The sequence below is a fragment of the Myodes glareolus genome, chromosome 23, assembly GCF_982192425.1.
Source record: "Myodes glareolus chromosome 23, mMyoGla1.1, whole genome shotgun sequence".
Taxonomy (NCBI): domain Eukaryota; kingdom Metazoa; phylum Chordata; class Mammalia; order Rodentia; family Cricetidae; genus Myodes; species Myodes glareolus.
The window spans coordinates 56,295,582-56,321,088 of record NC_142048.1 but is presented as its reverse complement, the minus strand read 5'-3'; the positions used below and the strand labels follow the sequence as shown (position 1 = coordinate 56,321,088).

At 49.7% G+C, this 25,507-nt stretch overlaps 2 long non-coding RNA genes across 2 annotated transcripts; one reads left to right on the top strand and one right to left on the bottom strand.

Moving 5' to 3' along the window:
• Nucleotides 1–11,581: 11,581 nt before the first annotated feature.
• On the bottom strand, nt 11,582–18,559 carry LOC146890530 (uncharacterized). Its single transcript, XR_014998675.2, has 3 exons — nt 18,216–18,559; nt 15,792–16,769; nt 11,582–13,830 (listed from the first exon to the last, which is right to left on the bottom strand). It is a non-coding gene; the product is annotated as an uncharacterized LOC146890530 (long non-coding RNA).
• Nucleotides 18,560–22,258: 3,699 nt separating this feature from the next.
• On the top strand, nt 22,259–23,997 carry LOC146890531 (uncharacterized). The gene is made up of 2 exons (XR_014998612.2): nt 22,259–22,422; nt 23,763–23,997. It is a non-coding gene; the product is annotated as an uncharacterized LOC146890531 (long non-coding RNA).
• Nucleotides 23,998–25,507: the final 1,510 nt, after the last annotated feature.

Sequence of the window (25,507 nt, the reverse complement as noted above, 5' to 3'; positions counted from 1 at the left end):
GTCTCCAGCCCTTTGCAGAGGATGCTCAGAAGTGCCTCACGCACTAGCAGCTCTCCATGCGACGTGCAAACAAGGAGGGGTCATGGAAAGTTCAGCGGGTGAGGAGGGGAGCACCTCTCCCAGTTGCCAGGTGAAGTGGGAACTGTTTGTATAATTATTTGAAATTAGTTCCCCAAGATGTGACTGAAAGGGCCTCTATGTGCTTCATACGTGGGTTTTCTTCCTTCCGTGCTACCGTGTAAATAAGGACACTAGAGGCTCACACTGCCAACGCCGGTAAATGACTCAGTGTTTCGGAGGTGGCAGGGTTTGACCTCTACTGTGTGAGGTGGCAAAGGTCATGGTGTACACTTATCTAAGCTGTCCCTTTACTACGCTTTATGACTGTGGTCCACCAGCCAGGGTTCCTGAGGCACACAGGACCTTGTCAAGTTCCGAGCATCTAGCAGGGCATCTTCTAGTCCTTACTTGCTCCTCTGGAACTCAAGTGACTTGAACCCAAGTTCACTGGTATTGTCCTTTCTTTCAATCCCTATCTCCCTCTGTAATGATTTCAGCCACCTAAGGCTGATACTTCCAGGTTCTAGAAGCCATGCAGGGACAGACAAGCCCTCAGGCAGAAGTGCCTAATAGCCTCCGGGGATGTTAAAGGGCCCTGCATGACCCATGTGTGGCATGGATGACATCATCCACATGTGACTCAGCTAAGCCCTTGTACACATGCGTGGTTGCATCATCCACATATGACTCAGCTAAGCTCTTGCATGCAAGCATGAACCCTGTCATCTGTGTATGACATAGCCACATCAACCCGCTATGCACATGGTCTAGGCAGCTTTTAAAAAGCTGGACCTGCCATCTTCCTCTCTCTCTCTCTCTGCACACTGACTTCCCCAGGCCTGTACATGCCCTCTCTAATAAACTCCTAAGCAGGTTTGTTGTGTGTTCCGTGTTTCCTTCTCACTGGCGCCAGGTAATTTCGCCCTCTAGATTGTCCCAGAAGACTAGCCTAATTCTGTTACCCAGTGATTCAAGACGCTCATTTTAAAGTGGATGTTTGGGGCTAGAGAGGCAGCTCCATTGGTAAAGTGTTTATTGCCCGAGTAGGAGGATCCAAGTTTGATCCCCCGGCACCCACGTGAAAGGTGGGATGTGTTGGCACGAATGTGCTGCCTGAGCTGGGGAGGTGCTGACAAGCAGCAGCCGGACAATTAGAGCTCACTGGCCAGCCAGCCCGGCCTAATCTGTGGGCTTCAGGTTCAGTGAGAGACGCTGCCTCCAGAATTAAGGGAGGGTGATTGAGGAAGAGACCTGACTTCAACTCTGTCCTCTACATGTATGCACATGCATACGTTCATGCAAAAAAAGTGGGTGGTCATTTGGATCATATTTACCCAAATTAACATATTTGGCCTCCTGAAGCCATAACAACTTGAGTGCCCAGGCTCAGAAAGTTGTTCCAACAATAGCCTCCACTCTGGACTCTCCTAGGCTAATGTCTGGCCTCACCAAGAGCATATAAGCCCCACCTCCACAGGGGAATCCCTGAACTATTTAAGGTCACCTGCAGAAACTGTCTTGTGAGTCACGGCCCTTCGCTCTAGAACCTTCCCACAAGATTCCCAGACAATATGGTGGCTGGGAGGAGCAAGATTCAGGTTGGACAAAGGCCAGGGCTGAGGTACGACTTGAGGAAGGGGCCGAAAGAAGGGAACATACAGGAAGACATGCCTCCATGGCCGCCCCTCTGTAGACCACACACAGTGTGAAAGACCAAGTACCCTGTCCAGAGTGTGCAGGCCCAGGCCCTCGACCCCACGCCCTGCAGGCAGCTGTGCTGTTGTTACTGTGGCTGAGGTTAGCATGAGCTGCAGCGGGGGTTCCAGAGCAGCTAAGGGCTTGCCCAGGCATTCACTGAGCAGCTCCTCTGCAGAAGACAAACACTGAGGAATGGAGGCCCTGGCCTGAATCCAGCTGCTTAGATGACCTGAGGGGGACAGAAGAGAACTCCCCCCCCACACACCAGGGGCATCATTTTTAGGAGGTGACAACCATAGTCCTTCAGCACTGCCATGCTTGAGTATGTAGACCAGGTCTTCAGTTTTCTGAGCATCCCTGGCAGATCCTGGCAGATCAAAGACTGTTAGAAAATGGGCAGACAGAGGAGGGGTCCCCTGCCATGTTCTAAAAACACCACAAGAGCTCCATCCTTGGGAAGGAAAATCCCTCAAATCCTGGAGCATTCCTCCGCCGGCCCAGAGCATGTTCTGCCTTTAGGACAGGTACCTGGGGTGCAGCTTTCCTTCTAGAAAGTTCCAACCAGGGCAGCCAGGCTGCTGTAAATACTTACGTTGTCAGAGAAGGAGAAAATATTTCTGCAGAAGGTGTGGTGTGTGCAATTGGAGGAGTCGATGTGACCGACAGGGAAGTCAGGACCCTGCCTGAGACAAGCAGGAGATTGTATAGCCTCTCTAGGGTAAAATGCAAAGGGACGTGCTCTCCCTGGCACCCTGCTCCTACCCACATCCTCGGTAACACCAAGGGGCTGGGGAGGACCACAGATTTAACTGAGAACCCTTCCGTGATTGGTGGGTTCTCCCCTGATTGGTCCTTGCTTGCTCCCCTGCTTCACATGTACAAGGACCAGTCAAAACTCATGGCCTCTTTTACAACCCACTTAGAAATCCCTAGACAAAGTCTCTTGCCGAGAACGCTGAGAACTTTTTCCTCTGCTTAATAAATCCTTGCCTGTCTCACGCTCTGCTTTCTGTGTATCATCCTACATCTGTGAGAGACAAGAACTCTACAGAAAAGAGAGTCGGCAACGCTCACAGGGTGGAGGACTGAGGTGAGCGTGAGGCAGGGTTTGTAAAAGAGCCCAGGAAATGACAAGGACCAGCAGCACAGCAAAGGGGGCTGGGTGGAGAAGCAGGTGTGTGGGTCCCAGGTCGAAGGTGAGACTTCCAGCCTGGGCTCGAGTCTAGGAAATGAATCTACAGAAAGCTGATGGGAGCCACAGCAGATTCCAGGGGAAGGTGAGCCCAGGCGGGCCTAAGATTTTAGACACTAATACTGGCACTGATACAAAGAAGTTGTCACTGAGGCCAGAGACAGGGAGGCCCTGGAAGATCAGAGACACAAGTGAAGATAGACAAGCGATCCCAAGAATCCTCAGATGGGAAAGTGGCAAGGAGGGGGGCTGATGGTCCCAAGGTAGCCAGCTGGGCACTTGGGAGAGGAGCCTTCATGGCAGCCATGGCGAGTGGGTGCAGTGAGATCCACAGGACACGGGAGGGAATTCTGCAGCTCTCAAAGTAAAGGGAAAGTCCCTCTTCCTACAGCCTGCTTAGTCTGTCTTCTTGGATCCACGTCCTGGCGCTTCCCCCTGCACAGTGCCCTACGTGGCCTTAAGACCCGAGAAGAAGCCCAAGGGTGGTGCAGTCAGGACTCTGCTTGAGGGGATCTGCCCTGGGCCTGTCCAGATCTGAAATCTGAACCTTGGCCTCCTCATCTGCCTTGGTGATTGTCTCCTCCCTCTGTCTCTCTTCGCTTTCCCCCTCCATCTCTGTCTTCCTCCCTCCTGTCTTTACCTGTGTCCCGGTGTCCCAGCCTGCACCCAGACTCCATGCATTCTTAGGGACCCAGTTATGATAGGTTAACCCCCACACACACACACACTCCAATGTGACCTCATTTCAGCTTTACCAGTTGTATCTGCATTGAGTGACCCCATCACCAAATAAGGTCATTTGCTTGAGGAGCTGGGGTTGTAGGACTTCAGCCTACTTTGGAGCCAGGCACGGTCCAATCTGCTTTTTAGAGGCTTATTCAACCGGGAAACAAAGCTCCCAGTTTCTCTCTGCCAGGACCGCAGAGCAGATGCTCTCGCTGAGCCCTCTCGGAGGCTCGCTCAGGCTGCAGAGCCCTTGTTTGGGCCCATTGTGAGGTTCATGAAAAACTGTTTACTTCCTCGGCTGCCTGGATCAGTCAGCGTTTTGGACTTTGGACATCTTGGGCTACAGTTGAGGTTTGGAGCATATCCCGGGCAGACAGACAATAAAAGGACCACACAGAGAGACAGCCACGGCTTTGCCAGCTCACATGGTCAGAAAAGCTGCCACCCCTGCCAGGCAACTCAAGGGCAAAGGGACAGACCAGACGTGCGGGGTGCATCTATGGCGTGGCTCCTGAGAGAACCCACACACCGCTGGCTTCTTCTTAAGTGGCAAAGAGCTGCCCTATCTTCTCTACCCTGGTCCTGCCCCACTCAGGTTCATGTGAGGTCGGTGTGGTTGAGGTATTCCAGCCCCAGTCTGTCCTTGTGAGGGAGAGGGCTGATTGAGGGGTGAGTGTTGGGGAGAACCACCGACCGCCAAGACTTCACAGACCTTAGGGCGGAGAGGCGGAACCAACAGCCAAGGCTGCCAGGCAATGCTCCCTTCCTCTCCTGTCTTAAGGAATGTCCTCACTACAAGGACCATGGACAGGTGGCTCTAGAGTGCTCCACCCCCTGAAGTCCTGGATAAACGTGATGAGAAGCAAGCAATTAACTGAGAAAAAAATATCCAAGGAGCTACCGGGAACTCGTTAAAACAAAAACACAAGCCAGATAATTGCTCAAAAATGCATCCACCGGCTCAGCACGAAGGAAACAGAACAGCTGGATCGGCATTCTCCACCCAGCCAGCAATGTGGAGATGTGGCAGGAATGGGTGTCCTTTACGATGGAAATGACTCTCAGCCCTTGTGGGGGGAGGCACCGCTAACACTGCCAGCATTTTACAGCGGGCCCAGCCCTGCAGATTGAGGTTGAACAGGGAGGGCTTTTAATTAGCCACTTCCCCATCACTCACGCTGAGAAGAAAAGGGTTCTTGCAAACATGGCTGCCAGGACAAGGACAGCATAATTTGCTAAAGAGTCACTTCCTTCTGTTAATTCTCCCCAAAGCAGACTGGGTTTCTGATTATAGTCCGGGTTATACTAGACATGACCAACAGTGCAGACCCCGCAGAGACACAAGCCATCCACACGGACTATCTCAGTTAGGTGGATGCTGGATGGGACCCCTCTCCGAATGCTGAAGACAGGAGAAAATGACAATATTGAAGGCAAAGAGGTGACAGGAGGGAAGAAGACAGGGACCGATCAGACTCTAGGGAAAAAGTTCACAGCTTTGGTTTCTTCTTCCTCATATCACTGTGGGTGACCACATAGCCTAGAAGCCACCCAAAGATTCATCAAGGCACCCTGGGTTTGACCAACAGCTAAAACCTATTTGTGTGTCTTTTAAAAAGTGAAAAACAAACAACAAACCCAACAGTGACAAAAATGTGAAGTAGCTCTCCAGGACAGAAGAAAGATGGAAGTATGTTCTTTTGGCGTCTGGGTGTGATCGTGACCCGAGTGCTCAGACTGACCCAGAATGACAATGTCACCGCTATGAGATGCTTCTACTACTGTCCCCTGTGCTTTCCTGAGCAAGGCACTGAGGGAGACATAGGATCCCAAGAACAGACTCCCCAAGGAGCAGAGAGCATTCAGACCATCTGAGGCATCTGCAGTAGCAGGTGTAGCAGCTGTGATCTGAAAGCAGACAAAATGAGCCAGTGTAACCCAGGCTATATGCACGGTAGGTAGGAGAGGAAGAGTGAGAAATGGAGTGAAGAAGCCAAAACTCAGTGACACTGGCTTCTGGGGGAAGGGGTTTCAAGACAAGGATTCTCTCTATAGCCTTAGCTGTCTTGGAACTCGCTCTGAAACCAGGCTGGCCTCAAACTCACAGAGATCTGCCTGCCTCTGCCTCTGCCTCCCAAGTGCTGGGATTAAAGGTGTGCGCCACCACCGCCCAGCTGTATTAGCTTTAAATTCAGGGACCTATCTCAGTGAGTAGAGGGCTGGCCTAGGATACCAGAGGCCCTGGGTTTAGTTTCAGCACCGCCTAAAATGAGATAACAAAAGCTACATGCACATGAGCCTGCAGTGTGGTCCCATCCACCCCTGAGGCACGGGCTGTAGCCTCGGCCAGCTTGAGACCCACCTAGCTGTATTAGACCCAGTTTCAAATCGTCACTTTGAGTCTCCACAGAATCGATATTCTGAATTTTACTTTTTCCTTTAAAAAAAATGAATAATAATGTTCATTTTTAAAAATTACTTATGTATATGTGTCTCTGTATATGTGCACATGTGAGCGCATGTCCCCATGGGTTCCAGAGGAAGACACCATATCCCTTGGAGCTGCCCAGTATGTGTGATGGGAACCGAGCTTGAGTCCTCTGCAAGAGCGTTGTGTTTCTATTGCTGTGATAACACACCGTAAGCAAAAATAAACTAAGGAGGAAAGGATTTATTTCAGCGTATAGTTACCGGACCACAGTTCATCACTGAGAGAAGACAGGGTCAGGATGCAAACAGGGCAGGGGCCTGAAGGCAGGGCCTGATGCAGAAGCCATGGAGAGGAGTTGCTTAAGGCTTATTCCTCTTTGCTTTCTCAGCCTGCCTTCTTTGCTTTTAAAGTTCTATGTATTTTATTTTTACATATGTGAGTGTTCTGCCTTGGCGTATGTGTACCACATGCTGTCCCGGCACCTGAACAGATAAGAAGGGGTCATTGTGAAGCTAGAATTACAGATGGTTTTGAGCCATCCCGCAGGTGCTGGGAGTTGAACCTGGGTCCCCTGCAAGAGCACCAGGTCCTTTTAATGGCTGAGCCATCTCTCCATTCCTGTTAATTGACTGTCACACGGCACTCAAAACCACCCACCCAGTGGTGGCACCGCCCACTGCGAGCTGGGCCCGCCCACATCAATCGTCAATCAAGAAAACGCCCCACACACTTGCCCAGAGGCCAAACTGAGAAGCATTTTACCACTTTGTCAAGGGGGAAAAAAGTGTTCTGTCTTCCCCAACAACTCTAGCTTGTGTCAAGTTAACCTCAACGAGCCAGCACCAGAACACCGCAGCCCCGCTTCCTAGCTTCCTACTGGGTTGTTTGGACCTGAAGGCACGTGCACACCGAGGGCTTGGCTCAGAGCTGATCCACTCTGGGAAGAGATTGGCTCAAGAGCCTGACCTCTTCAGTAGCTTAGTCCATCGTCGACAGGTTCGCGATGTGAGGAACTATTAAGAAGGGCAGGCACCAGGACATGGCACTCGACTGGAGGAAGCTGGTGAAATGCCCCGGGAGGGTCTCTTCTGTCCTTGTCCCTTCACACACCACCAACTTCCTGTGCCATAGGGTAAGCAGATTTTTTTCTGCTGTGACCTGCTGCCTCCCTGTTGGTCTGCAACCATAGACCCCAGGGGTTTTAAGACCAAAACCTCCGAAATCAGGAGCCAAAATGTCTTCCCTGAATTAAGCTGATGCGGCAGCGTTAACAGCCAAACTGACAGACTCTAGAAACACATGGGGGATGGGCCTCTGAGCATACCTATGGGAAATTATCTCGGTTGTAGCTTACGATCTGCTGTGGGTGCCGCTGTTCCCCGGCTGGGATCCTGGCCTGTAAAAGTGGAGAGGGGGAGGGGAGCAGCAGCACGCCTTCTGTTACCAGCTGTGGATGTCATGTGACCAACTGCTTCACTCTCTCAGGTTTCGTGACTCCCCACCTGCCGTGACTGACTGTGCCTTGTACTGTGAGGTGAGTAAACCCTTTTGTCAGGGCAGTCTATTGTCGGGGAACACTCCTTTGTGTGAAGATGTGTCTCTGTGATTGGTTTAAGGCAGGGCTTCTGGGGATTCTGGGAAGAAGGAAGGCAGAGTCGCCAGCCAGACGCAGAAGAAGCGGGATGGACAGTCCAGAGTAAAGGTATTAAAGCACATAAAAGAATGTAGATTAAAAAATACTGGCTAATTTAAGTTATAAAAACTAGTTAGGAACAAGCTTAATTCAGAATAATAAAAAGTCTCCGTATCATTATTAGGGAGCTGGCAACCCAAGGAAGTTCAGCTACATTCTATCACAGCAGCAGGGGCAGAAGCTAAGACAGGTGGGGTGCTCAGATGTTGCCACAGGTATAGTTAACGCGAGGTCACACTGGACTGGTCACCCCCATATATCTTAGAAAATGGTTACTCTGTATGTCCCCAGGGACCAATCACCTCCAGATGAGACAAGTCACCCCTAAGTATCCCCAGAAAGCAGTCATTCCTGAGTGCGTGAGGATGATGTACCCCCCATGTCCCAGGAACCAGTCACCCCCTTGTGCACACAGGGACTGGCCCTTCCCATGCATCCCCAGGGCTGGTCTCTGGTGGATGGAGCTATGAAGTCCCTCATCTCTGTTTTGACAGCTGTTTTGAATCAGTGTGAATGAGTGAGTGAATTGATGAGTGAAGAAATGAATGAGCAGAATGAGAACAAACCATTGAATACAAGCAGTGATGAGTGAGTGCAGATGGATGAATGACTGGGTGAATCAATGAATGAATGCAAGTGAGTGAACCGTGAGATGCCTGGGAGTTCCACTCATTTTGTGTACGGGATGCTGTGCCTCGTAGTGCAGAGGCAAGCATATTTGGTCAGCTTGCTCCTTATGCTTTGTTCTGAGAATGCTTGTTGGGGTCCCCTAGGTCCTAGGCACAGTGCTAGGCTAGACAATGAATATGAAATGTTGGATAAAAATGGGTTCCTTGTAGCTGTGAACATGCCAGGTTTCCTGAAGTGGGAAGGGCTCTGTTCTAGCCAGGGTCTCCATAGAGGGGGCTCTACACCTAGCTAAGAGCATGGGGTTCTCTGTAGAGAGGGCTCCACACCTAGCTAAGAGCATGGGGTTCTCCGTAGAGGGGGCTCCACACCTAGCTATGAGCATGGGGTTCTCTGTAGAGAGGGCTTCACACCTAGCTATGAGCATGGGGTTCTCTGTAGAGGGGGCTCCACACCTAGCTAAGAGTGTGCCAGGTTCTTGGTAGAGGGAACGACTCTATATTCAGAATTTTCAGAAGGAACAAGAATCAACATTATTGATATAATGAGTGCCTCAGCTCTTCCTGAGTCCTGCTCATTTTTATCAGATTATAAATAACTTTTTGGGCCAACAGCCAAGGGGAAGCAGCCCTGAGAGTGAAGCTGACTCCACATGAGGAGCCAGTTTTACGAGATTCTTCTGTTCCCACGCGTTGGCCTGGAGCTTCCACACACAGATTTAAGAATTAAAAGTGTAAGCTTTGGTGATGTGAAGGTAGCTGGCAGGGAAGGGGTGATTGGGTCATGAATGACGGGATGGGGGTGTGAATGGGGCATGCTATGAACAAGTGGGGTGTGAATGGGGCACACTATAAATGAGGATATGGTGTGAATGGGGTCTTGATGTGAATGGAGATGGAGTGTGAAAGTGGTGGGGTGTTAATGGGCTGAAGTGTGAGCAGGGGTAGGGTGTAAATGGCAGGGGAGTGTGAATGGGCTGAAGTGTGAGCAGGGGTAGGGTGTGAATGGCAGTGGAGTATGAATGGGCTGAAGTGTGAGCAGGGGTAGGGTGTGAATGGCAGTGAAGTGTAAATGGCTGCAAGGTGTAAGCAGGGGTGGGGTGCGAATGAGGGTATGATGTGGGATTCCCCTCTGTATGCTGTGAATACCATTGCTTAATAAAGAAACTGTCTTGGGCCTGTGATAGGGTAGAGCAGAGCTAGGTGGGGAAAACAAACTGAATGCTGGAAGAAAGGAGGAGTCAGGGGAGAAGCCATGGCGCTGACACCAGAGACAGACACGCTGAAACCTTGCCATAGACCACGACATCGTGGTAAAATATAAAATAATGGAGATGGGTTAATTCTAGATGCAAGAGCTAACTAGCAATATACTTAAGTAATTTGTCAAGCAGTGATTTAATTAATACCGTTCTATGTGGTTATTTCGGGAGTCTGGGCAGCAGGGAAACAAATAAGCAGCCTCCTTACAACAAATTGGCGCTCCAACATGGTCAAGTATACCCACATTAAACCTGAGAAAACTTGGAAGGGAACTCTAGACACAAAAAAACAAAGTTTAGCCACATTTTTTTTTCAGCTAGCAGCTTGCCACAGCTCCCTTAAGAGAGGTCTTCCTGATTCAGTGATAGCAGAGAAAAAAAAAGTGCGGTTTCAAAACTGCGGCTTCCTGGTTAGCCAGCACAGATGGCACTGGCTCTTTTGGGAGCTCCAGCTATGAAGCATTTAAATGGGGTTTTTAAGCAGAGTGCTACAACTTGTTTAATGACAACAGAGACTGGCTGTGTGCTTAAAAATGGGGCTGTGAGCAATGCTTTCAGAGGCAGCAAACAGTTCCGCCATGCTGGGCTGGATAGAGCAAGCAGGCAGGGCCTTGCTTGCCCAAGCAAGGCTGCTGTTTAGTTTTTTAAGAAGGGCTTAGCATTTTAAGAAGCTGTTCTGGTCAGAAAAGGATTACAGACATGCAATAAAGACAAATCCAGATAGAAAAGACCTCTAAACAAGTCATAGTGTTGGATACAAGTACATAAGCCTCCTTATAACAAGGGTAGGGTATGAATGGAGAGGTGTGAAGAGGGATGAGTGTGAATAGTGGTGAGGTGTGACCAGGGATGAGGTATATAAATGGAAAAAGGGTGTGAATGGGGCATGTATATATGGGGGAATGGTGTGAACAGGAATTATGAGAAAGGGTTATGAGGAAGGGTGGTAAGTGGACATAAATGGGGTGTGAATTAGGTGTGAATGGAGTTATAGTGTGATCAGAGGTGGGTGCAAACAGATTTAATGGTGAGAGAAGGACCAGAAAGATGGCTCAACAGGTGAAGGTCCTTTTGGCACAAGCCAGGTGGCCTGAGTTGAAACCTCAGAACCCATATAAAAGTAAAAGAAAAGTAATTCCACACAGTTAACCTCCATGTTCTATATCCAAGCTTGGCATGTATACCCACACACATTCGTCAAGCATGCACACAATTATAATGACATAACATGTTTCCAAGATGAGAGGTTTTCCACACAGGGGCCAAACCTTCCAGAAAAGACCCTCTCTCCACCTTTCTCAAGCTCTTTCTATCTGCCATTTCTCCCCTGCATCCCTGTACTCAGTGGTGGAGCCTTGGAAGAAGGGAGGGTGAGAGACGTGACCTTAACTGCTCCTGCCTCCTCTGGCCTCCACTCCAGTCCTCTCATCACTAGAGTAACCGCATCTCCGTGGGCACTTGGGGATGGGCAGAGTTAGTGAGGTAAACACAGAAACCCACGTGTCACTGGGGAGATTTGTTCTAGAGCTCTTCATACCAAGATCCCCAAAAGCTAGAATCTCACATAGCTAGTGTGTCAGCATGGAACCCAGCCCACCAAAGCTAATGACAACTCTCCTGCCTCAGATCCCAAGGCAGGATAAGATTTCCCTGAACGGTCCTCACCCAGGAACATCCAGGAATGAAGACAAGGACTGTCCCACATGGTCCTAAATATTCTGTATACTGCATGTGCTTACTATACAGTTGTAGAAGCCTCCTGTGGGCAGCTGACGGGAACTAAGATCCAAAGGTCTAAGTGCCAGTTTCACACTGTTTTGTACTTCTGGCTGCGTCTTCAACCAGGAAACTCGCTTCAGAGCTGAAGAGATGAGGCAGAAACCACAGAGAAGGTGGCTTGCTGGGTGGCAGGCAGGCTTATACCTGCTTTTTAATACAGTTCAGGACTACCAGCCTAAGGAATAGTGCTACCTACAGGGGGCTTGCTCCTCTCATATCAATTATCAACCAAGACAATCCCCTACGTGTGAGCAGAAACTGCTCTTTTGCTCCTGGCAGCTCAGACCCGAATAATCACACAGAAACTATATTAATTATAACACCATTTGGCCTATTAGCTCAGGATTCTTATTGACTCTTACATCTTAAATTAACCCATTTCTATTAATCTATGTATTGCCACGAGGCTGTGGCCTACCGGTAAGGTTCTGCCATGTCTTCCTTCGGTAGCTACATGGAGTCTCTTTCACTGCGCCTACTCTCTTTATATATCTCTTCTAGCCTGGCTATATTCTGCCCTATCATAGGCCAAAGCAGCTTTATTCATTAATCAATAAAAGCAACACATATCCAGAAGGACCTCCCACATCACCTATGTGCCCAGAGGCCAACCAGTCTAGAATCTGTACTGAGATTCTTTCCCCGATAATCCTAGGTTGTGTCAGGCACTAACTGCAACACAAGCCAAGCTCCGTGTTCATCCCTGCGCCTCACAGCTGCCATTCTGGTAGGGTAGTGATAGATTTTACATCTAAGTCAGCAAGTGTGCACAGGCAAGTGTATGCCACGTGTGGACACGTGTGAGTTCTTCCACACACTTATCTGTGCCTGTAAAGCAGGCAGCAAACTACTGACCCGTCTTGACCACCATACGAGGGTTGGTGGCCAACATTTTCCCAGACAGAATAGAATATAACAAACCCACCACAGAGAGGTGAGTGTAGCTCTGCTGTCTGCACAGAGGAGTGCATCCATAAGGCCATACCCCAGATGTTTCTCTCTGCTGATGGTCACACGAGATATTCGAGAACCTCTGGATTAGTTTCACTACCTTCTGGGCTTCTCTATTTCCAGTATTTTGTTTCCTTTATATGCTTACAGTCTATTTATTGAGTTATTATTATTATTAGATTACATTATTACTGTGTGAGGTCAGAGGACAGTTTTGTGGAGTTGGTTGGTTCTCTCTGTCCACCTTTGCACGGGTTTTGTGGATCAAGTTCAGGTCATCAGGGTCCCGCAGCAAGGATCTGGACCCATTGTACCCATCTTGACAGCCCCACTTGCAGTTTTATAGAGACCATTCTCCTTTCAGAGAAAATCTTGGACGTGGTGCCTGTTGTTAGGGCAGATGGTGTAACTACAGGAGCCGAGGTCTGTGCACACTGGAATGCAGTGAGTAGTTCCTGAAGGGGCTGAGCCCAGCGTCTGCCTCACTGGCTTCAAGTCTGTGAGCTGGTGTGTGTGGAGACCACTTGACAAGTCTCCACGCCTACCACACCCCGTGGGAGGGGAACACCTCTGAGGAGAGAGCTGGGCCCTGGGGCCCCAGGGAAGAGACTCTGGGCTAGACTTTGCTCCTGGAACAAAAGAGCCCAATTCCCAGGAAGTATGCAGCTGTCTAAACACAGCTGATGCCAATGCCAGGCAGGGAAGTTTCTAGAATTCACCTACAGACAGGCTCTGGCCACACAGCTTTGCTGCCAAGACCTCTTTAACCATTCACTTGCTACGCTGCTCTGTGGAGAAGTCCCCACTCGCGGAAACAGAAAGTGGCTTCGGTATTCTCATTAGCTGGGGCCACAGGCTGGGACTGCTGGGGCTTGAGTTATTTTCCAGTGTCTGCTTAAACCTTCCCTAGGGGATCGGCTCTCCAGCTTACCTCTGCTCCTGATGGGATGTGTGGCCATTAGCTTTGCCAAAATTGTAATTATCCCTCCCCTAATCCCATCACCATTGGTTGGAAGAGGGTCCAGAGATGTGCATGTTCATATGGTAGAAATGGAAAGATGTAACAACACCCTGGAGAGTCCTCCATCTAAGAAAATCTGATCTTAAACTCCCTATGCTCTGGCTCCTGAGGTGCTAATTCCCAGGATGCACCCAGGACTCATGGTCTCTGGAGGCTGGGTATCTCCCCAGCAGACTGAGAAGAACTAAGGGGCCTGGGAGAACAGCCGTAGGGGAGGGCCAAGGAGACCTGCCCAGAGGTTGAGGGGTGGAAGGAGCCCCCCAATATACACTGTATACAGGAGGAACAGCTATCTCACAGACAGCTGCTAAGATGGGGAAACCTTGAGGATGCATCCCAGGGAAGTCAGGGCACTGTGCAGCAGTTTCTTCTAAGACTGAAACATTTGGTCCTGCAAAGAAGCAAAACCACAGGAGGTAAACAACTCAAAATAGCTTCAGGAAGTCCCTGAAACTGACCGGATTCATTAGACCCCTCCCTCCGAAGACCAAACCCAGAAGTCTGAGAGTGTCTCTCTGGTAAGCGAGTGACCACAACTGAGACCAGACCTGCTGCTGGGCAGAAGCAGAAACCAGGGTAGCCACTGGAAAGAGGGTTAAACTAGCTGAGTCATGTGCAGAGGACACGCTCCAATCTGTGCAGTGTGCACCCTCCAGGCTGTGCAGTGTGCTCCGGGTTCCCAGCTTTCGTGAGCTGTCACCCACGCTGGGGTGGGCTTTCATGGTGCAGCTGTCTTTCCGTCATTCCTGCTCCCGCAAGTATACAACCTCCATAAACTCATCTCTTCACCAAATTGAATTTGGGTCTGTCCTTAGATCACTTTCTGGAGTGAAAAGACACATATGTTGTGTCTCCCTGGGGAAAGACTTGTCACACAAGGGGGCTCATAGGACTGTGGCTTCCATGCATTTATACAACAGAGGACCCTATGGGGAATGCAATGTGGAAACACACGGTCTGGGAGGTTCTGGCTGCAAGCCTGTGGTCACCTCATACCATGTCTCACTGGCAGCTGGACTGGGGTGTCTAGAGGACAAGGCACTCGATGTCAGAATCAGAAAGTGCTTATAGCACCAGTACACCATGTGAAATAAACCCAGAGTTTCCGAAACCGAAGTTAACAAAGTAGCTATCCCTAAATAGGCCAAGTAGTGCCTCTTCCTATGGGGAGAAAGGTCCAAGCTCACTTCTGGGTTTGAGAACCCACCAGTCCCTGAGCTTGAAATCCCACTAATCCCCATCCTAGAAAACTCTGTCGTTGTCCCCCCAACCCTAGATAAGCCTGTCCCCTGCTCAGTTCCTTGCCGCCGGCCTCCTGTGTCTTTCCGAATAAATCACTTGTGTGAGGTTTTCTGTGCAGTGTTTGTGGTTTTCCCTGGCTCCCGACGGCCAGGGCACCTTTGCCTCTAGAGCTGCACCGTTTACACTCCCTGGAAGCAGGAAATGCACAGGGCAGGGCTGTGAGCAAAAGGGCCTGTCCCACCACTCTGGAGATGTGGTGGCAGTTCCTTCATAAATCAGCTACACACAAGCCAGACGATGACGCCACTCCTCTGTCTGTGTGTCCAAGATCAGCCTTAGTTTCATTTCTTGTCCTGTGGTTAAAAAATACCCTCACGAAAGCACCTAAGGGAGAAAGGACTGATTTCTGCTCGTGGATCCAGCTTCCATCCAGCCTGTCACAGCTGGAGTCGCAGTGGCAGGAGCCTGAGGGAGCTGGTCATAGGGCCTGCATAATCAGGACCAGGAAGTGAAGAAGGGCACTCAGCTTACTTCCCCCAATCTTACACAGTTCAGGATCTCCTGCCTAAGGAATAGTGCAATAGATGTGTCTTCCCATCTCAACTAATGCAATCAAGATTCCCCCGCACACAGAGACACACAGACACATACACACACACACACACACACACACACACACACACACACATGCAGACAAGACACATACACACAGACACACACACATATACACAGACAAGATACACACATAGACACATACACATAGACACACAGGCACAGACACATATGCATAGACACATACACATATACACGGACAAGACACACACATACACACAGACATACACAGACATACAAACACACACACACACACACACACACAGACCTGCTCAGAGGCCCATCCCCCAGGTGACTCTAGATTTTTTTCAAGTTGACAATTCACACTACCCATGCCCAATGGACACCTGTGCTCCCGCAAATGCTTTTGTACAGATCTTCAGGGCAGTCTGTTGGCTGCGTGTGTGCATACGTGTACTGTGTTTTGTTTTTTATTAGTGTGTGTATGTAACTTAATCTCTATATGTAACCCTAACTGCCTTTGAACCAGAAACCCACCTGTCTCCTGAATACTGCTGTCGCAGGCACCTGCCGCTGTGACCAGCCAGGAAAGCTGAGGGGTGAGCGAGAGCTATGGGGTAATCACACCACAGATCACACCACAGAAGACTTGGCAGTGGCTGAGAAGAGCAGCTCACACAGTGACATGCTCCTGCTGCTTCCCGGTTCCCTTTCCTCATCATATTCATGACATCAATATTCAGTTGTGTGCTCTTTGCAACGAGCCTATATCCGGGTTTTTAATTAAGTTCGTTTATCTAGAGCCAGGATCTCTCTCTGTCATCCAGGCTGGTCTCAGTCTGCAGTAGTCCTCCCGCTCAGTTTCCCCGGTGCTAGGGTCACAGGTGTGCACCCCCTGCGTTTTCATTTTAAAGTCCACCTGGAAGCCAATGCCCACAGCTGAGGAGCAAGCTGGCGTGGTCAGCCTCGGCTATGCGGGTTGTTGAATTGCACTTGCTATTGTCCTTTTTGTCTTCAGCTGATTTGTTTCTTTCCTAAGCATTAGCATTATGTAACCCATTCTGTGCTTATTCTAAAATTTTCTAAGATTTAATTTTGCAGATCTGGAAGTTAATCAGTATCTTCACAGCCCTCCAAACACACAAAAACTGGGACCCACAGCATGCGGGTTCCTTCCTGATACCCATACATGGTCCCTGGTTTCAAAGATGGTATAGATCTTGCTGGTGAACATACCTAGAGCATACACCCTCTGACTGACCATGCCCCGTACACTGGAATCCTATAGTCCTCTTTCTGTCTTGTGACCCTGACTGGCCATGGACCACATCCCCCTCCCCAAGCAGGGCAGACTCAGACTGAAGAGCCCACATCCAGGCTTCGTGTAGCCAGCAGGGGTCCTTGGCTTTCCATCTGGCTTTTTTTCTAAGTGGATATTATTTCACTTGAAGGAGAATCAGTAGGAATCAGAGGAGGCTCCTGCGCAATCGAGGGCTGAAAGACTTTTTCTAAACCCTGCAAAAATAAAAAAGTAAAAAAAAAAAAAAATGGTACCACGCCCCGAGCATCCTGGTAAGGCGCCCTTAGCATCCCAGGGCCAGAGGCCAGCCATTCTGATTCCCTCACCACTGGCATCCCAAGAGAAGGACTGTGACACCTCGTGTCCACTTCTGTCCCTGCTCATGGAACTGGACAGTGTGTTCCAGCAGTGAGAGAATCAAGAAGTCCATCAAAGCCCATTACTAGTTTCCACACGCGTGTTGCAGAGACCAGAAATCTCAGAAACTGGAAATGCGAGGTGCAGGGTGCCCCACGGAAAGGGGGCACAAAGGTGAACAAAGGTGAAAATGGGTGCCTAACTGCTCCGAGTTTAGCTTAAGGAGGAAGAGGGGGAGGGGAGGGGACTATTTCTCCCCCTCCTAATTTTCTGCTCTTCCCATTTATTCCAGATCTCCTCCTGGCTACACATAGCCTGTCCCCACTCAGGAATGAACCGAAGGAATTCATTCAGGAATTCATACAGAGGAATGTACCCTCTGCCCCACACCTCCGGTCCTCTCACTAGGAGGAATTTACTGGTAGACAACGCAAATGAAGGAAAAATCCTCTCACTCTCTCCACTCTCCCTTCCTCCATCCCCCTCTCTACTTCCCTTCCATCTTCCTTCCTTCCCTTTTTTCCTCTTAGTTCTAATCTCTCTCTCTCTCTCTCTCTCTCTCTCTCTCTCTCTCTCTCTCTTTCTCTCTCTCCTTCCCTTCCTCCCTACTCCCAGCCCTGATCCTGTCTCTCTCTGTAGCCGCCCCTCCCTCCACTCATCCCTAGGTAACTGTTGTGCCCTCCTCCCCTGCTTTGCTTCCTTCTCCTGAGGAGAGAGGATTGGTATTAATACAAACATTCATCACAGTCCTCATTATTTTGGCAAGGGAAACAAACGGGAATCAAGTCGTCTTTTTCCTGTCAGAGAGGTGATGAAGGAAATGTCAATAAACTGAACCATTTGCCTCGAGACTGCCTGGTTCACCATTCTGGAGCACAGAAACATAAAATGTGCCGTGGGGAGGTAAGTTCCATCACGCCAGGCCACGTCTGACTCCAGGTCACCAGTTCTCAGCGAGAACAAGCCCCCATCCGCTCAAGCCTAGCTGCTGGTGGAAACCACAGCTGCTTTTTCAACCTGTCTAGAACCAAGAGCACAGAGGCCCAGCTCCACCTGCAGTGTCACTCAGGACCCCCCTGGGCTACCGAGCATGCTTAGTCCCAGTGGCTGCAGGCATCAGAGTTCACCAACAGTGGTTTGTACATGTATGTACATGTATGGAAAAGAGAGAGATACAGAGAGAGGGAAGAAGGGAGAACAAGAGAGAGAGAGAGAGAGAGAGAGAGAGAGAGAGAGAGAGAGAGCTTTTAGAAAGTGCATTCAAGAATTTCCCAAGAAAAAACCCCAAGCATGCAGTGACCTACTTGAGTCCTGGGCATTAGGAAACCCTTATTGTCTTCCTTGAAGAGGCTGTCAGGAGTCCCTGCTGGGTCCAGCTGAGGGGGTATAAACATAAACTGCGGCAGCTCAGGATGGGAGAGCCTGAAGTCAGCCTGCAGATTGACAGAGCAGCTCAGCTTTCAGCGGCAGGCAGGGCCAGGGACGAGGAATCTCCTGTTTCACCGCTGTAGCTCAGTGTCCAGGCTGGGAAGACCGAGATTACTGGCAGCGGCAGTGTAGGTTGGCAGCGCCCAGAAGGCCCAGTCTCTGCTTCCCGTTCTTGTGTCCTCTAACGGCGGAAGGACGAAGGGCATGCCCATCACCCTCTGGTGAGACACAGGAGAGAAACTTCAGGACTCAATCACTTCCCCCAGAGGCCCTGCCTTTTAACACTAGCACACTTGCTCTTAGATTTAGGGGCACATGATTTAGAGACCATGGCACTAGAGAGGGCCAGCTGTGCCTAGTGCTTCCATAGGCAAGGGCGGCCTCAGTGTCCCTCTAACTGGGAGTCTCCTAGACAATCTGGCAGAACCCTGGCTGCTCCTTAGCTGCCTTTGGAGATGACAGGATACATCCATGTCCACATTTCTTCCCGGGGCTTATTCATCTGTCTGCCCCAGTGGACATCTCCCTAGTAACACTGTGGTTCAAGGAGTCCTGCTACATCTCAGAACCGACTACATAAAGTTTAAATGTCTTCCTGTATTTGCAGTGGAGGCCGTTCCTCCAATTTGTGGTAGGTTCCTGGTGGCTTTTATCTGACCCTCTTCAGGGAAGGCACTCTTGGAGGGAGGGGCAAGCTGTGGATACAGGAGCATGCTTTTCAGCCACTGGGGAATTAAGGCTCTTCACTTCCCTAGTCCTCAGTTTCCCCACCTGTAGAGAGAGGCTAGAACTAAATTTCTTTTTTAGCTATAGAATTAGGAGTTCATCTTAGTGTGTGGCAGCTAGGGAATTGGTCTGGAATACCTCCTCCTCGCTCCTCTGTGACTCTCTGCTTACCAAAAACCTCCAACACACGTGTGTTCCCTCACAGGCAAGGAAGTCATTTGTCACCACAAGCAAAAGACAAGTGTTTGAAAAGCTAAGAGAATTCTCCAGGAAGGGCAGAGGGAGGATATACTAGGCGTTCACTGGACACCAGCTCATGGGAAGACTGGCTGGGGGATTCCTTCCTATCCCTAAGGACCCTCAGCCTTCCACCCCATGTGTGAGCAGCCCTTCATCTGCCTCCGAGGCTGTGGCTGTGTGGCCTCTGAGGCTCTAGGAAGCAGTTCTTCAGAGCATCGTTTGATGCTCACGTCCCCGGTGAGCACGTGGCTCAAGCCTCCAGCAGTCTGGGCCTTGGCGGCCCTGAGAACTCAGTGCAGAGAGGAGAGTGGAGGTGGGATTTTAACTCCCAGACTCGTACAGGAGATACCCACAGCAGGGGTTTCTTTGATCTTCCTTCTCTGGCTCCCAAATCTGTGCCCTGGGCACTCACCCCTGAAAATAACCTCCCTCAGCAACCCCGAGGACTTCCTGGTCACAAAAGGAGGCAGCCCAGGGAAGGTGCATCATCCCACGCCCTCCACTTCAGGACAATGGAGCTGCTGGAAGGACTGCCTGGTCAGAGCTGTCAGAGTTGGACCTGGAGGCTGTGTGTGGCAGCGAGGGCACTGGTCTGGAATACCCCCTCCTCACTCCGCTGTGACTCCCGCCTGACCAAGACCCACCAACACATATGTGTACCCTCTCTGGCAAGCTGCAGTCACTCCGGTCCAAACACCGCCAGAACTTTGATCTGGAGATGCCAGAGTCTGCTGGGATGGGAGTTTGTGGAACAGCCCCTGGGAAAGGATGCAGGATCCTGGTTCTGGGAGGATGCGGTCCATAGAGAACAGGCCCAGCCTATGGTGCTCCATATCGTGTGCCTGCTCCATCCCCACAGACCAGGAGGATGGAAGAATTAGCCACTAACCAGGCTAAAAGAAACACATGCAAAAGGGAACACAGGTTCTGGGGGTGGAGCCAGGATGACCAAGGGATTAACAAGTGCCTATAGTACCTTTTTTTTTTTAAAAAAAAAAAATCCTGCTTTTAAAAACATCCCATTGTCTTAAAGTACACCAGACTCCAGGGGCAGGCCTCTAGGTGCGTGTGTGTGCATGCATGCATGTGTGTGCATGTGCGTGCATTCCCCTAGAGGCCAGAGAACAGTGCTGACCGTCTTTTCTCAGGGGGCGACAACCTTTTTTCTCCTACTAGGCCGGAATTCACCAAGCCATTCTTTCCCCATCCAGATCCAGGGACTCTGTCTCTCCCTCCCCCAGTGCGAGGCTTATTTATTAATGTGGGTCTTAATTAATTTATTAATGTGGGTCTTGGGAATCAAATACCTGAGGCACCTCCCAAGCCCCTGGGCTGCTTTCTTTGGCTGGTCATACCAGCTGAGAGCATTCGGAAGGTAGATCTTCCAATAGCGCCCCATGCCCACTGCAAACCCAAATCTGCAGCTATTCCTTTCACACCGCCCTGAGCAGAACTGCCCATTCCAACACACATGAGCACATACACATGTATGCACACATGTGCATATGCAGACACACGCATGAGGGCAAACATATACAGTTACCCACAAGGCAACGCATGCACCCAAAGCAACACATGCACAAGTACAGGTGCCTCCACACACAACTACATCCTTACAAAGGCCTCATGTATACACACACATGTGCACACACAACTACTTCCTCACAAGGGCCTCGTGTATATACACACACATGTGCACGCACAACTACATCCTCACAAGAGCCTCAGGTATATATACACACATGTGCACACACAACTACATTCTCAAAAGGGCCTCATGTATTTACACACACATGTGCACACAAAGCCTCATGTGTATATTATATACACAATACTCACATACTTGTACATAAACACTCCTGGGCACAAGAGCACATAAACACATCACACACAAGCACACCCAGGTGCATAGGCATGCACATGCAGAGAACACACACACACAGAAGCTACGTGTACCCACACACATGGTACACCATGACACCCTCTGATTTATGAATGTCACTTCACAGGGAGAAAAACGGCTTCCTAATTTCCTTTTCAATACCGTCTAAGTGTAGTTAGAAATTCTTCCTTACAGAAGGTGATGGTCATGCCGATTAAAAGGAAATTAGACGGAATTATTTGGGGAGACATATTGTCCATCATCAGCTAAAACACTTTAAATTAATTCATTTTGATTCATTTACTGGTTTCAGAAAAGACAGATTGGGAACCGCTGGGGAAAAGCCTGCTACACATGAAGATTCCTTAAAAGACCCGTCTTGCTTCTTTCTCTGGTCTTTCCATCCTCTCTCCCGTCAGTACTGCCTGCATACACATGGATCTCATGCATGCACGCAAGCAGACTGGTACACTGTCACCAGACAGATCTTTTCCCACACTAGAGAGTAAAGCCGCTGGGTTCGCCTTGCCTGCAGGGCTGATGCAGGCTTGCAGGTGAGCTGCTGATCCCCGCACGCCCTTCTGAGGAGCAAGAGGCTCTGTTTTGCATTCATTTTCTCGGGTTCCTCCCTCCTTCCTCTCCTCACCACACAATATGAAAATATCCCTCGACCAAGAATTGCCTGTTTATTATGCTGTCTCACAGATACATACCCCATTATATGGGGCTGGATGAAAGGAGAACCTGCACGGCTCTATTTTTAGCAGATGGCTTGAATGCTATAAATTTTAGGGTGCTTTGCGTCCCCCCCTCCTCCACCCCTTCAAGCCTGTCAGCTGTAAAATGGGTCTCTCTTTAACCCCTAATGGATCTAGAAGATGAAAGGTGAACTCCTGAATTAGTGGTGCTGACAGCCCAGCCAAGCCCGGCAGCAGGGGGTCTCTTTTGTCCTGGCCACTCTGACCTCCCTCGCCCTGTCTGTCGGTGGGAACCGGACCAGAAGAATGTAGGGCGGAGTTAGAAAGCACCAGTGGCCGCCCCGCGCTGGGCCACCCGCCAGCCCAGCCCGCGGGAGAGTTGACATTCTTCGGCGGCGGATATTCTGACATCATCGAACACCTCCACCCTGCTCCAGCCCCTCCAGCCCTGCACGCTTTGCAAATGAGGACAATGGGGTTGTTGGCAGAGCCACCCCTAGCAGAGAATGGGGGTGCTTGCCTGTGTTTATTTGAGAAGTAAGTGTTTCGATGTTAAAGCATGCCTTGGGAAAACTGAGCTGAGCTGGCCGAAAGGAAAATTCTCTCTACCAGAGTCAGCCGTTGCTCAGGCCTGCTTGGCATTAAGGTGGAGGTGGATTGAAAGGGCTTGCATCTCACAGTAGGATGGGTGCGTTGCCCAACTGGGGCCTCCACTTGTTCGGCAGACTCATTTGATTTGTAATAAAATTTTCTTCCATGAGAACATGAAACTCTACTGACTAGAGACCCACCCAACTTTAGAGGGCGCTGCCGCAGCTAGGGAGTTGCAGCCCTTCCAGGGCTGGCTCTGCAAGGTGCCCCCTGGGCTGGCCCTGCATCAGCCCCTCAGGAAGTTCAGGACAGACAGGTGGCCTCGGGCCTGAAAGTGCCTCAACCCAGGAGCAGCACCTGTTCCCACAGACTAATGGAAGGAGGGGCGGCCACGCGGCACATCCATCTTTGCTTGGCGAAGCGTCTACTTCCAGGAACGTATGTTGGGACTTCAATTAGCAATTTGTGCGTTTGTATTCATGTATTTGAGAGAGTAATTTTTTAAAAAGCAATTTATCCGGGCAGAGCCATGGAAACCTCTGAATTAATTAATGGAGCTAGCTCTTTGCGTATTCGACAGCAACATGTCCTTCTTCCCCTGAAAACACAAAAACTATGCTGTGCTTTATTTTAAGAGATGAGAAGCCAGCAGTCCTGGCCCAGGGTTCCTGAGCAGGGTAGTCAGGCCTGGAGCCGGTCTGGGAGAGAAGGAGTGATTAGTATTCCGCTCTCCCCTGGAACGGTAAGGCCCCAGCCCCTTGCAGAGAGTCGCTGCACTTCAAGGGCCGGCCTGCTCCGCGAGGAACGTTCTTTGTGTAGCTGATAAACAGCACAATGCCAGCCTGCTTTCGGGTACAATTCGGACAGAAATTGAGTTACAAAAAAAGCAAGGTGTTTTCTTCCAGATGTGTGCCAGGGAGCATCGTGGTCAGACGGATCTCCAGTTCACACTTTATTTTGTATATGAAAAGAAAGAAAGACTCTAAGTTATTTTAACCAAAAAAAAAATGTTATTCTGTTTTATACTGCACTCTCTTCCACACCCTTCTTCTACAGTGACAATATTTAAGGTTTTGTTTAGTCACTTCTAATTTGTAACAAAAGGAGAAAGGCGATTATCTACCGTATTTTCTAGAAAATTATCTTTAAGATTTCAGGCTAGGGGAGCTTAAATGTAAAACACGGGAAGTGTTCTGTAACAACTCAGTTCCGTGAGGTTTTACAAACAGGTCGTTTACACTTCTCCTTTTAAAAAAAAAACAATTAATCTTTTTTTTTTTCTAAAGGTAATTTCTCAGACTGGCCTCTTCTAAGAAGATGGAAGAGATGAGCCATAAATCTTTCCAGCCCACTTTAAGCTAGAACTGCCAACACTTCTCATGGTTTTTTTCCCTGCTGGATGTTTTCATAAGGAGAACCCGTTAGAATTTCAGTGTTCTGGGTGCTCACCGTGTAGCAGAAAACATGTTCGGAACGGCAGAGAAAGGAAAATAGGAAAATAAAAGCGAGCAGTAAGATGCACCATGCTTGATGAGTCTTTTATTAATCACACGGTTTCCTCCTTTTCACATGCAAATGCTAGCATTGGCTGGTGCATTTCCTCACGCACCTTCCTGCCTCGGAGAGAAAAGCGCCCTGCTTTTCACTGCTTGCCGCGACTGAGCCTTGAGATTTCACCACTGGAGTTGTTGAAAGCCAGTTTTAAGTCCTGCCAAGTGTGTGTGGGGGGAGGGGGGAAGGGACCCACAGGCCCAGATCCCACCCACAAGCCGCTGGTTGGGAAGCTCTGTTGGAGCTTGGGGAAAGCACAGGTTCTCATCCTCACGCTAGCCTGGTTTTGTGCCCACTCATCCACCAATCGCTAGAGACACAGCTGGGCACAGTATTGCACCTTGGGGACTGCTAACACCTCTCCCAGGGATGCTCCGATGTCCGTATGCAGACAGCTGACATAGTTTATGGCTTACATCAGCTTTTGAAATTTTCATTTTATTTTATATTTATCCATATGGGCAGAGTCTATCAACATTGTCGTGTTTGCTCCTTACCCAGTTGCCCCGAAAGGTTGTCGAGGATGAAAACCACGTGGACCACAGAAGGAGACAGGGAAAGACCCGGACCAAAGTGGCCAGACTAGAGAGAACCCAGATCAACGGAAGGACTTGGCCAGGACCGCTTAATTATGCGTAGCTCTTGACCCTGCTTACCGTTCTCCTGTTTAAGCCCAAAGCTCCCCCTCAGCACACTGAAGACATCATGGGGTCGCTAGAATATGCAGCCACTTCGAATAATTTTCTCCCTCACCTGTCTCTTGAGCTGGTAAGGTGGGTCAGGAGACACAGATGCCTGACGGGCCTTCTGGGGAAGTCGGAGACTGGGGAATTAAGTAGAGGAGGAAATTCAGGAAATCACAGAAAAGGCAGTAACAGGGTAGGACCGGAAGCCTTCTCCACCAGGCTTCATATCACAAACGGAGCCTGCTCAGGTCAGTTTTCAGAGGAGATTAGAAGCCTTTCCTCACCTGGGCCTCATGTGAGGAAGATAGACCACAAGAAAAGCAAGGCCGTGACCATCAGCATCTGTCTCCATAAACTATTTCATTTCCTGTAACAATCCATGTGTCCAATTCATCGGGCCACAAAAACCTGGGGACTCCAGCCTCTGCTCCTCTGGACTCAAGCCTGTGCCTATTAATATTGGGCCTGGGGCTTTTGACAGAGTGATCATAAATGGGCAGAAAATAGCTTAACATACTCTAAGAAAAGGCATGGTTAATTTAGCTTTGTTAAGCAGGTCTCACTTGAAGAATTGTTCACACTCGTGGAGGAGTGTGCCCGTGTGCACTCCAGACTCCTGTCTGTGTCCTAGGGCCTGGGGCATCTTTGGAAGTAAGCCTGCACCACACTGCAGAACTTCTGTCCTTGACCTCCACCACTTCCCCAAGGGCATCTTCACAAGCAACCTTGTCTTAGAGTCTGAATGGGAGTTCCTCCCTAACTCGTTTGCTGAACTTCTAACCCAAGCAGTTCAG